Below are 9,910 nucleotides of genomic sequence, written 5' to 3'. Positions count from 1 at the left end.
TGATGAACTCCCCGAAGCAGGGAAACACCACAACCTGGCTCTACATATCTCGGTGCACTGTAAGTCTGACATGATATCCAATGTGCTGGTGGACACTGGATCATCCTTGAATGTAATGCCCGAATCCACACTAAGGCAGTTGAGTCATCATGGAATTTCTCTGAGGGGTAGCAGCTATCTAGTTAAGGCTTTTGATGGATCCCGCAAGGATGTTCTTGGGGAAGTAGACTTGCCAATTACCATTGGTCCTGAGACATTTCAGATTACTTTCCAAGTCATGGACATCAATGCTTCTTACAGTTGTCTCCTTGGAAGGCCGTGGATTCATGACGCTGGAGCAGTAACTTCTACTTTGCATCAAAAGCTCAAGTTTATGAGGAATGGTAAGATTGTCACTGTGCATGGTGAAGAAGCATATCTGGTTAGCCAAATGTCATCTTTCTCTTGTGTTGAAGCAGGGTCCGCTGAAGGGACGTCATTTCAAGGCTTGACTGTTGAAGGTGCAGAACCCCGGAGGGCTGGTACTAGCATAGCTTCACTGAAGGATGCCCAGAAGGCTGTTCAGGAAGGGCAAGCTGCAGGCTGGGGCAAAGTGATTCAGATTCTGGAAAACAAGCGTAAAGAGGGCCTTGGATTCTCCCCAACCTCGGGTGTTTCAACAGGAACTTTTTACAGTGTTGGGTTTGTCAATGCTATTGATGAAGATGCTGCGGAGAGTAGTCACGTGCCTACATTTGTTATACCAGGAGGCACTGTGAGAAATTGGGAGGCCATTGATGTTCCTTTAGTCATGCATGCTTCCATGTAATGTGTCTTGTTGCTCATGTTTTTCTTTGTTTTCAAAATAACAATCCTTTCGCTCTGCCCAAGGCGAAAGTGATATCATTGTAAGGGCGTGTTTGTTTCGGCATTGCCGTTATCAATAAAAGTTGTCGTCTTTCTCACGACTCTTTGTTTTTTATACTTTTTAGTGCCTTTTTCTTGGAAATAATGGTAATGCCAGAAAAAACCAAAACATTTGTTATTTTCTTATTAATTTCAAAAATCTGCATAATTTTTTATTTTTTTTCTCTAAAATTATCCCAATCATATTATGCAGATTGAACCATAATAAACCCGTTGAACACAGTGACCCTATGGTTCCTCCAAATTTTGAACTCCTTGTATATGAAGCTGAAGATGAGGAGGATGATGAAGAGATACCGTATGAGATCACTCGACTACTTGAGCAAGAAAGAAGAGCCATTCAGCCTCACCAGGAAGAGATTGAGCTTATCAACCTGGGTACTGAAGAGAACAAGCGAGAGATCAAGATTGGTGCCGCACTCGAGCCGGAAGTGAAAAAGAAGATCACTCAGCTTCTCCATGATTATCCAGATGTCTTTGCATGGTCCTATGAAGATATGTCGGGCCTAGATCCCAAGATTGTGGAACACCGGATACCGACAAGACCTGAATGTCCTCCTGTCAAGCAGAAATTGAGAAGGTCTCGTCCAGACATGGCTCTTAAGATCAAGGCTGAGGTACAGAAGCAAATTGATGCAGGTTTCCTCATGACAGCTGAATATCCTGAGTGGATTGCCAATATTGTACCAGTGCCAAAGAAAGATGGGAAAGTTCGAATGTGTGTTGATTACAGAGATCTGAACAAAGCCAGTCCAAAAGATAATTTCCCATTGCCTCATATTGATGTGCTTGTTGACAGTACTGCTCAATCCAAAGTGTTCTCTTTTATGGATGGTTTCTCCGGTTACAATCAGATACGAATGTCACCTGAAGATAGAGAAAAGACGTCTTTCATCACTCCGTGGGGAACGTTCTGTTATAAAGTGATGCCATTTGGCTTGATAAATGCTGGTGCTACCTATCAAAGGGGTATGACAACTCTGTTTCATGATATGATTCACAAAGAGATTGAAGTATATGTTGATGATATGATTGTGAAGTCAAGTGATGAGGAGCAGCATGTTGTGTATTTGAAAAAGATGTTTGAAAGACTGAGAAAGTACAAGCTGCGGTTGAATCCTAACAAGTGCACATTCGGTGTACGATCTGGAAAGTTGCTAGGCTTCATTGTCAGTCAAAGAGGCATTGAAGTTGATCCTGACAAAGTCCGAGCCATCAGAGAAATGCCGGCCCCTCAAACTGAAAAGCAAGTCAGAGGTTTCCTCGGACGTCTAAATTATATTTCAAGGTTCATATCTCACATGACTACTACTTGTGGACCAATTTTCAAATTGCTCAGAAAGAATCAGCCTGTTGTGTGGAATGATGAATGTCAGGAAGCTTTTGATAGCATTAAAGAATATTTGTTAGAGCCACCTATCCTCGTCCCGCCAGTGGAAGGAAGGCCTTTGATTATGTATCTATCAGTGTTAGATGATTCAGTGGGTTGTGTTCTCGGTCAGCAAGATGAGACTGGTAAGAAAGAGCATGCTATCTACTATCTGAGCAAGAAGTTCACCGACTGTGAGACTCGGTATACAATGCTTGAAAAGACCTGTTGTGCTTTAGCCTGGGCTGCCAAACGCCTGCGTCATTATATGGTGAATCATACAACTTGGTTGATATCCCGAATGGATCCAATTAAGTACATCTTTGAAAAGCCTGCTGTTACTGGAAAGATCGCATGTTGGCAAATGTTGTTGTCTGAATATGATATTGTGTACAAAGCTCAGAAAGCAATCAAGGGAAGCATCCTTGCTGAGCATCTTGCTTGTCAACCTCTTGATGATTACCAGCCAATTAAGTTCGATTTCCCCGATGAAGAGATTATGTATCTGAAAGCAAAAGACTGTGAAGAGCCACTGATCAATGAAGGGCCGAACTCCAATAGCAAATGGGGATTGGTGTTTGATGGTGCTGTTAATGCTTATGGTAAAGGAATTGGGGCCATCATTGTAACTCCGCAGGGGCACCACATTCCTTTCACCGCTCGAATAACTTTCGAATGCACAAACAACATAGCTGAATATGAAGCATGCATCTTGGGCATTGAAGAAGCCATTGATCTGAGAATTAAGCACCTTGACATCTATGGAGATTCTGCACTTGTTATTAATCAGATAAAGGGTGAATGGGAGACTCATCACGAGAAGCTAATCCCTTACCGTGACTATGCAAGACGTCTGTTGACATACTTTACCAAGGTTGAACTGCACCATATCCCTCGGGATGAAAATCAAATGGCTGACGCTCTTGCTACCTTGTCTTCCATGTTTCGTGTCAATCACTGGAATGATGTGCCTGTAATCAAAGTACAACGTCTTGATAGACCCGCTCATGTGTTTACTATTGAAAATATGCCAGATCAAGCTGATGAAGATGTGAATGATAAAAAGCCTTGGTATTACAACATCAAACAATTTTTGCAGAATCGCGAATATCCACCTGGTGCTTCCAACAGGGATAAAAAGACCTTGAGACGATGGGCTAGCAGATTCCTTCTGGACGGAGAAATCCTATACAAGAGGAACTATGACATGGTCTTATTGAGATGTGTTGATAAACAAGAATCTGAGAAGTTGATGCATGATGTACATGACGGTACCTTTGGGACCCATGCTTCGGGTCACACCATGTCAAGAAAACTGTTAAGAGCCGGCTATTACTGGATAACTATGGAACGTGACTGCCACAAACACGCTAAAAGATGCCACAAATGTCAAATTTATGCTGACAAGATTCATGTGCCTCCACATGCCCTCAATGTTATCTCTTCCCCATGGCCTTTCTCTATGTGGGGCATTGACTTGATCGGGAGAATTGAACCGAAGGCCTCTAATGGACATCGTTTCATTCTAGTGGCAATTGACTATTTCACCAAGTGGGTTGAAGCTGCTTCCTATGCTAATGTGACCAAGCAAGTGGTTGTCATGTTTATCAAGAATAACATCATCTGTCGATATGGTGTTCCCAACAAGATCATCACTGACAATGGTTCCAATCTGAACAATAGTATGATGCAAGCTTTATGTGAAGAATTCAAAATTGAACATCACAACTCTTCTCCTTATAGACCTCAGATGAATGGTGCAGTTGAGGCCGCTAACAAGAACATCAAGAAGATTGTTCAGAAGATGGTCACTACTTACAACGACTGGCATGAAATGCTACCTTTTGCCTTGCATGGTTATCGTACTACAGTGCGCAGTTCAACCGGGGCAACTCCCTTCTCTCTGGTATATGGTATGGAAGCAGTTCTCCCTCTAGAAGTGGAGATTCCATCTCTTCGAGTGATCATGGAAGCAAAGTTAACTGAGGCTGAATGGTGTCAAAGTCGGTATGACCAGTTGAATCTGATTGAAGAGAAACGTATGGATGCTATGGCTCATGGACAGTTGTATCAAGTGCGAATGAAGAATGCTTTTGACAAGAAACGAAGGATAAGTCAACAACCCGACCCAAGGGGCAAGTGGACACCTAACTACGAAGGTCCTTATGTTGTCAAGAAGGCTTTATCTGGTGGTGCTCTGATTCTTACACACATGGATGGTGTTGAACTCCCAAATCCTGTTAATGCCGATATAGTCAAGAAATACTTTGTCTAGAAAGAAAAGAACAGCGTGGTAGGTCGAAAACCCGAAAGGGCGGCCTAGGCAAAAATGCGCTTCCCGGTGGATCGAAAACCTGAAAGGGCGATCCAGGCAAAAGTTAGGGACAAAAAAAATGGATATGAAAGAGCTCGCTGAGATTGTACGCAACTCAGGCAAGAATGAGCGCCTCGATGAGCCGAAAACCTGAAAGGGCGGTTCATGCAAAAATGAGGTTGACAATAAAAGACAAGTAACTATATCTGGCAAATCACCATCACCCCTTGGGGCATCTGCAACTGTCAATGATCGTCTTCATCAGAAGCTTCTGTACTTGTGAATTCAAAATTTCTATGAAATGTAGCGGTCATCGTGTTCAATGTATCACCAACCAATAAGATTACCATTTTCCAAGCTTTGTAAATCCGTGAAGTCATGCCTTTGGCTGACTTTCCCTCTTCTACATCAATTTGAGCCTGTGTTTTTGTTTGAAACTCTATTTTTCTTTCTATTTTCAATGCTATATACAAAATATTTTCTTTCTATTTGATAATGCCAATGTCTGAAACAAACATTTTTGAAAATTGAAACATCTTTTCCTGTCTATTTTGAAAGCAAACCTGAGCAACAGGGTACATTTCAATGAAACATGCATGAATAAATGAGTGTCAATGTCTATTTCAATACATGTTACAAGCAGGTTACTCCCCAGGATGATCTGTGGTCAATGGCAAGAATGAAAAAACAGAATGAAAATGAAAAGAAAAATGAAAAATGAAGATGAAAAGCTCGCTAAGTTGAAAACCCGAAAGGGCGGCTTAGGCAAAAATGAGCACCCCGCTGATTGACAACCTATGAAGGCAATTCAGGCTAAAATGGGGCAATGAAAAGAACTTTACTCCCCGGTGAATCGAAAACCCGAAAGGGCGGTTCAGGCAAAAATGGGGTTTGAAAATGAAAAATGAAATATTGAAAAGCATTGACCACAGATGCGAACATCCAATGTTTACCCAGCACTGACACGCCTAGCAACGGCGACCTGTATCCAAGAATCTTCCAAAGGTTCCCCCCTCTACAAGTTTTATTGCCCTCAGCCATGGTTTTGATACGTCTCTCAACGACGGTCTCTCCAAAGAGGTTTTTCCCCTGTGAATATATTGCAGCACGAGCCACTACGTGCCCAATCTTCCAATGTTTTGTCTATCTCTGCGAAGCTTCTCTGTCAAGTTACAAACCAATCATGCATTTCAAGCATTCATACATGCATAATCATGCATTCTATGTGCTCATACATCCAATAATCTTGCTACACCATGCATACATGCTGTATATCCAACTTTCAACTGTCAAACTCAATTCCAATTCCTATTTCAATTTCAACTGTCAAATTCGATGCAATCCCAACTCTCCAATCTCAATTTCAAATCATGTCAACTGTCAAATTCGAAGCAACCTCAATTTCAATTCAATTCAAATTCGAAGCAATCTCAACTTCAATTTCAATGCCAATCTCCAATGTCAATATCCAATCTCAATGTCAATGTCAATATCCAATCTCAATCTCCAATGTCAATGTCAATATTCCATGTCAATGTCAATTTCAATTTTCAATTCAATTCCAATCCAGTCTCAAATATCAATTTCAACTCTCCAAATCCAATGTCTATGTCTATGTCTATGTCTCTGCTCAATCTCAACTTTCAATCTCCCTTTCAATGTCAATCTTCAATTCAATCCAAATCAATGTCAATTCACTCTCAATTTACTCTTGGGCCAACAAAAATGGTCATGTCTATTTTCAAATCAAGTCAATGGCAATTTACCCTCAATTGGTATCTTGTTAAACCAGACTTTCAATTTGTATCTTACTACTGGTCAAGTGCCAGATTCGATCCAAAAAGAACCACTTGTACCTGCTTATATACCTATACTTCCGGACAAACGACAAGTTCGACCCAAAGAACAGTTTGTACCCAGCTTATGCTTTGTTATCGGTCAAACGGCAAGTTCGATCTAAAAGAACAGTTTGCACCTACCCACATGATGTGGTGATAATCCAACGGCAAGTTCGATCCAAAGAACAGTTTGTATCTACCCTTTTGCCTATATCTCCAGCCAAATAGCCAGTTCGATCCAAAGAACGGTTTGTGTCTGCCTATCTGTTTGTATCTTCAATCAAGTGTCAAGTTCGATCCAAAGAACAGCTTGTATCTGCCTATATGTCTATGTTTCCGGTCAGGTGCCAAGTTCGATCCTAAGAACAGCTTGCACCCGTCTCTTGTTTTGTCTTCCTTGGTCAAGTGACTAGTTCGATCCAAAGAACAGCTTGTACCTTATTTTCTATCCCCTGGTTTGCCTACCCTGTCAATGTCTACCCGAATCCCCAGTGACATGACATGTTCCATAGGCTCCAGTCGTTTGTCTTGCATTCATAATCAAAATGTTGCATGGCATTCATGCTTTGAAAATCCAAGAGCGTATTTTTATGTCCAAAAACAGTGCAAATGTTAATATTTAAGTATCTTCGTCCCGTCAAATCAAAGACTTCGTCTCTTGGCTCTCCGGACAAAGAAACTTAAATAGGGGCAGCTGTTATACCCTAATTTTGGACCTAAAAATACTTGTTCAATTCTTCTTTTCTTGCATTTTAAGTCATTTGAACTGTCTCTGATCAATTACATCTTTCCCTGCATTTTATTTCAATGTTATTTGCAAAATTCATGAAAAAGGGTATTTTAGTCATTTCTTGCATTCAACTCATTTTAATCCTTGAAAATTGTTTGAGTCTTTTAAATTGGTTGTATAAGTCCTTGTTTCAACCTCATGTCAAAATTCATTTCAAAAAATATCAGTTGAGTCATTTTTTAGTCATTTTAGCCCCTAGGGGCATTTTAGTCATTTCCTATGTCAAAAATTTCTTTCAATCTTTTAAAAATTTGTTTGAGTCTTTCCATTTGGTTTGAATAAGTCTCTAATTCATTCTATGTCAAAATCCAGTTCCAAGATTGCATCTGAAGTCATTTTGAGTCAGTTTTGCCCCTAGGGGCATTTTAGTCTTTTCGAGTGTTAAAACCCTGTTTAATGTTTAAAAATTGTCTCTGAGTCTCTTAATTTTGTTTGTATAAGGTCTTGCTCTAATTCCTTGTTAAAATTTGCATCTGAGTCTTTGTTTTAGTCGTTCTAGCCCTAGGGGCATTTTGGTCATTTCACACGAAATTTCGGCAGAGAGAGGTTACTTTAAAGTACCTCATTTAAGTAATTGGTTCGTTTTAGTCCGTTTTGTGTTTTTTATTGGTTTCACTTTACGTTTAGTCAAAATTACCAATTTTATTCCAATTTTTTTTTTCTTTTGTTTCATTTTTGGTCCTTTTATTTTTTAGATATTGCATTTGAGTCCTTTTTGTCTTAAAATTGTTTTTTAGTCTTATTGCAGAATGGTCCCTTTAGTTTGTTATTTTGCAGAAAGGTCCTTAAAGCATTTTGAGTCCAAGTCCAAGCTTAGGGAACACGTGGCAGCAGGTTATTGGGTCAGAGTGCACAAGTGTCAGCTATAAAGCCCAGTCATCTCAGTCAATGCCAACAGATCCATTCATTCAGTGCCAACTCACACAAACACATCACAATTTTCTCTCTCTTGTCAGTTAGATCAAGATTCAGAAATTTGAAGAAATTCTTCGAAGTTCATCAAGAACTTCGCATGAACTTCATCTTCTCCGAACCCTAATCCTTTCAATTCTCCATCAAATCCTTCAATTCACACGCAATTCAACTCCACAGAATCCTTACAATCCTCAAAACCGTTTCAATTTCACAAAGAACACAAGAACGCACAAAATCACATATAAACCCTAATTTTCCAGAATCAACAATTCAAGGCAGACTTATGAATTTCTTCACGATTCTCAGCGATCCATTGCTGGATTCTCATCATTGAACCATTGCTTCGTAATTCTAGTGCGAATTCACCACCTACGGTGACGAATTCAGGCACGATCACGAAGACTTGATCGTACGAAGAGAAGAAGAAAGAACGAAGTGAATCCTGAAACGGTGAAGAGGAACCAGAGGACTCAAAAGCTTTCTCAAGGATCTGTGTTCGAATCTCCACTAAAATCCAGGTAATCTCGAAAAGACCTTCTCGTTTCACCTCAAATCTTCATCAAAGGTCCATAAACAAAAAATAAACGGTGAATCAAGTGGATTAACAAGTCTTGAGACTCGTTCATTTGAAAAAAGATTGAAAGAAGTTCAAAAAACTTGAAATCGAAACCCTAAAGCACAAATCCACGAAGATTCACAGTTTATTTTACAAATACGAGTTCATATTCATAATCAGTAGAGGAAATAGTCCAGATTAGAGCCTCGTTTCAAGAGTTTTGGAAAAGATTTGAAAAGCCTGAAACCGTAAGTTTGAAATGTAGATCTACACAGATTCAATAAGATTTAGAAAAAACGAAGTAGATCTTCAAACTCAGGAAGGAAAAACGAACACACCAGTGTAAAAAGCTTTCGAAAACAGTCAAGTATGAAGTTCCGGCACGGTGGTTCCGTCATCGGAAACCTAACCGTCGCCGGAAACTTCATCGGTGTTCTTGTTTTTTCCAGAAAGTCATGAGGTTGAAGATGAAGGTTGTAGAGAGAGGCGAGAGCTTCTCTCACTAAACAACAACATAGAGAGAGAAAGAAGGGAAGGGAATGAAGCAGACCGGTGCGCTAGTGCTTTTATAAGCACTTGAACCGGTCCGATTCATGACTGGTTCGGTTTCCCTCCATTCCTGGCCATTGATTTCGCTCCCTATGCACGTGTACGGCTTAGATGCCATATTCCTGTGTGGCTGAATGTGTTATTGTGAGCCTGCTGCTTCTGGACCCTTGGATCTAGGTCTAGATGGAGCTGGATCAATCCAACGCTCCTGATGCGTTTGGATAGTCCAGATCCATCAAGATCTTGGGCATGGGCCTTATGTCCTTGCAGACTTCGTTTTTTCCTTTTATTTTTTACTATTTCCCACACTGTCTTTGATATTTGTACCCCTGGCATGCTTCAAATGTTTTAGAAAATTCTAGAAAAATTTATAGAGTTTTCTTGATATTTTTGTGATGTTTTTGTGTAGTTTTATACTGAAAAACTTGATAAAAAATATTGAGATAGTTTCTTGTTTCATTTCTGGAATTTCATGTTAAAAAATGGTGAAAATTGACTTAATTTTGTTTCTAATTCTTGATGTATACTTGTGATTCATGATATGTGATTTGGTGAAGAGTTTACCTCAGTTTGAATGTTTTTTACTGGTCATGTGCATATATTGTTTACTTGCTTGCTTTGCAAGTAATGTTGGTGAATAAATAGTGTAAATAGGTCTAGATTCACATTAAGA

This window comes from Medicago sativa, chromosome 8 (assembly GCF_051527215.1).
Source record: "Medicago sativa cultivar Bolivia chromosome 8, Bolivia_mono, whole genome shotgun sequence".
Taxonomy (NCBI): domain Eukaryota; kingdom Viridiplantae; phylum Streptophyta; class Magnoliopsida; order Fabales; family Fabaceae; genus Medicago; species Medicago sativa.
The sequence above is the reverse complement of the archived record's forward strand: the minus strand, read 5'-3'. Positions refer to the sequence as shown.